Source organism: Primulina tabacum, chromosome 2 (assembly GCF_025594145.1).
Source record: "Primulina tabacum isolate GXHZ01 chromosome 2, ASM2559414v2, whole genome shotgun sequence".
NCBI classification, from domain to species: domain Eukaryota; kingdom Viridiplantae; phylum Streptophyta; class Magnoliopsida; order Lamiales; family Gesneriaceae; genus Primulina; species Primulina tabacum.
The window spans coordinates 4466125-4470012 of record NC_134551.1 but is presented as its reverse complement, the minus strand read 5'-3'; the positions used below and the strand labels follow the sequence as shown (position 1 = coordinate 4470012).

Here is a 3888-nt window from a genome sequence, read left to right as displayed (position 1 = left end):
AAAAGGCACATCTTTCATAAGTAAAGAAGATAGAAGTTTGGCAATTTTAGAAAAATCTTTGATAAAATGCCAGTAAAAACCGGTGTGGCCTAGGAAACTTCTAACTCTCTTCATGGATGTCGGAGGTGGTAAGTTCTTGATAGCTTCCAATTTGGCCTTATCCACCTCGATTCCATGCCCTGATATCTTGTGCCCCAATACTATGCTTTCTTGTACCATAAAATGACACTTTTCCCAATTCAGCACCAAATTCGTCTCCTCACATCTCATCAATACCACCTTCAAGTTCTGCAAACAGTCATCAAAAGAAGAGCCAAAGATAAAAAAATCATCCATAAATATTTCAAGAATAGTTTCTATCATGTCGTGAAATATCGCGGTCATGCATCGCTGAAAAGTGGCAGGGGCATTACACAAACCAAAGAGCATCCGTCTAAAAGCAAAAGTGCTATAAGGACAAGTGAAAGTGGTTTTCTCTTGGTCCTCGAGCGCAATCATGATTTGGTTATACCCTGAATACCCATCTAGAAAACAGTAAAACTCATGTCCTGCTAGTCTCTCTAACATCTGATCAATAAAGGGAAGGGGAAAGTGGTCTTTCAGGGTAGCATCATTTAATTTCCTATAATCGATGCACACACGCCATCACGTAACCGTCCTAGTAGGTATTAACTCATTCTTTTCATTTGTGATCACAATAATCCCACCTTTTTTCGGTACACACTGAACAGGACTTACCCATGCACTATCAGATATATGATAGATAATACCTGCATCAAGGAGTTTGATAGTTTCTGCTTTCACTACTCTCTTGCATCTTTGGATTCAATCTTCTCTGAGGTTGTACAAGAGGTGAGTACTTGTATTCCATCAATATCTTGTGCATACAGACCGATGGATTGATCCCTTTGATATCAGCCACTTTTCATGCAAATGCACTCTTGTGCGCTTTCAAGTCTTTCAGCAGTTTTTCCTCCATCTCATCTGTCAGATAAGAAGAAATAATCACAGGAAGTTTATTATTCTCACCTAGATAAACGTATTTCAGATGCGGAGGTAATGGCTTGAGCTCCAGGGTTGGTGTCTCCTCTAGACTTGACTTCTGAGGGATCAAGTCTCTTCGTTCCCCCAAATCTTCTCATCTCATCTTGATAGGCCTCTTCCATGGATGATTGGCATTAAAGTATGCCACTATTTCAGTTTTCTCTGCATCCAATTCGTCTTCTCCCAATTCATTAGTGAGAGTGGCATCCAAAGGGTCCCTAATAGCATCCTGCACATAGTTAGACACAAGAGAGTCAAAAGCATCAATTCTAAAACAACTATCAGAATGCAGTGTATGCTTAAGTGCATTAAAGACATCAAAAGTAATCTCTTCCTCGTCCACTCTAGTCTCAACTTCCCTTCGTGTACATCAATCAGAGCCTTGCCAGTCGCAAGGAATGGTCTCCCCAAAATCAAGGGCATCTCCATGTCTTCCTCCATGTCAAGTACCACAAAGTCCACAAGAAAAATAAATTTTTCCACTTTCACTAGCACATCCTCAATCACTCCTCGGGGATACTTGACAGATCTGTCAGCTAGTTGTAAAGACATCCTCGTTGGCTTAGGTTCTCCCAATCCAAGTTTCATAAACACAGACAAAGCATGAGGTTAATACTTGCACCAAGATCACATAATGCTTTATGAAAAACAACATCACCAATCATGCAAGGAATAGAAAAACTCCCTGGATCTTTAGGTTTCGGTGGGATCTTGTTTTGCACCAGAGCAGAGCAATTTTCAGTAAGATTTACCATCATGTGATCCTCCAACTTTCTCTTGTTAGCTAATATGTCTTTCAAAAATTTAGCATAACTAGGCATTTGCATCAAAGCATCGGCAAAAGAAATATTGATATGCAATTTTTTTAAATACCACAAGAAACTTACCGAATTGTGCATCCAGTTTTGCTTTTTTTAATGCTGCAGGAAAAGGAGGACGTATAACAATTTTAGATTGTGCAGTGGGTGCTAGTGTAGAGTTAGAAGACTTACCTTTGGGTGTCTCATTCTGTTCATCCGGTGTTTGATTTTTTTCTTTTTCTCTTGACTCTAAAATTTTCCCACTCTTCAACTCGATGGCCTTCACTTGATCTTTTGGATTGGTCTCTGTGTTACTTGGCAAGGTGCCCGGCTCTCTACTTGCTATCATCTTCGCTAACTTCCCAATCTGATTCTCTAGCCCCTTTATTGATGCATCTTGGTTTTGTAGTCTAGTTTCAGTGGACGAGATAAACTTAGACATCATCTGCTCTAAATTGGACTTTTCTTCTCTAGGAGGATCAAATCTAGACATCGATTGTTTCCCATACGGTGGTCCTCCCTGTGATCGATTCTGACTATTTTGGCCACCCCATGAGAAGTTGGGATGTTGCCTCCATCCAAGATTATATGTGTTCGAATACGGATCATTCTTTGGACGGTTTTGAATCCCCACTTGATTTACCGGTGCTTCCTCATGCACATAGAAGGGATTCACATCTTGACAGTCCTTCGCGAAGTTTTCACCTCCACACTTATCACAAGATATCTCTTGAAGACGCATAGTCGTGCCACTCATATTCAAACTGTTCAATTTCCTGTTCAAGACATCAAGTTGCGCAGTAATAGCAGAAAATTCAGTTACCTGGTGAACTCCTGCACTTCTCCGCTGGTTGTTCCTGTCAGATTGAGGATGATAGCTGCTAGCAGCCATCTCCTCTAACAACTCATATCCTTCTTCAGCAGTCTTCCTCAATAGGTTTCCACAAGCAGCAGCATCTATCATGGTACGGTTAGGAGTAAGCAAACCATAATAAAATTTTTGAACGACTAACCCAAGTGGAAATTCGTGATGTGGACATCTCCGTAATAGATCTTTGAAGTGCTCCCATGCCTCATATAAAGACTCTTGCTCGAATTGAGCAAATGTGGTGATGTCTGCTCGCAGCTTCATGGTTTTAGATGGAGGAAAGTATTTAATGAGTAACGCCTTCGCCATGTCCTCTCATGTGGTGATCGAACCTACAGGTAAACAATTTAACCATGCTTTAGCTTTGTCACGTAAGGAGAAAGGAAATAAACGCAGTCTAACAGCATCATCAGAAACTCCATTAAATTTAAAAGTATCGCAAATTTCAAGAAAATCTGCGATGTGCGTGTTTGAGTCATCTACTGCAGTTCTGTTGAAAACCAAATTCTGGATTCTGGAGTTTGACAAACTGATCAACCAAATGATACGCGCAAGTACATTCAACAACTGGACTTAATAACTGAAATCAACTGACTGATCAGTTGGAAACTGATCAGTTGATATATTCAGCCGTATGCTAAGCACCCTTCAACTGAACATGTCTCGGGAAAGAACACTCAACCGACAAAGAGACATAGCAGATTGCAACTGAATATTAAAGCCGCACCTTAATCAAGACAGCTTAGAAAAACTCATTTCGGCGAAAGCAGTTAAGACGCCCCATCACAATAAATGAAGCAAACAATGTCCAAGGAATAATCAAGTAGAAATCAACGGATACAAAGATTCAAATTCATCTCAAGTTACCGTTGGAGAAAAGAAGCTTATAAATATGACAGAAGAACAGTTGAAGGAATGAGTGAACACTATTCAAAAGCTTGCTGTCACTCTGTCAAAATCTTAGCTCACTTTTACTTGGTATATTCGTAGCAGTTAAGGCTACAATTTGAGCTCACTAGCAAGTTGTAATAATCGTTGAAATTCGATAGTGCTAAGATTAGTTACGCACTGAGAACATTCTGTTAAACTAAGAGTTTCAGTTTTTGACAGTGTTAAGTCCAAACTAAAGTGAGTCAGTACAATTCTTGTATTTGATCAAAGTCTTTTAGTGGATAT

At 39.8% G+C, this 3888-nt stretch overlaps 1 non-coding gene across 1 annotated transcript; it reads left to right on the top strand.

Moving 5' to 3' along the window:
• Positions 1–2866: 2866 nt before the first annotated feature.
• Positions 2867–2972, top strand: LOC142538159 (small nucleolar RNA R71). The gene has a single exon (XR_012818697.1). It is a non-coding gene; the product is annotated as a small nucleolar RNA R71 (small nucleolar RNA).
• The last annotated feature ends 916 nt before the right edge of the window (positions 2973–3888 follow it).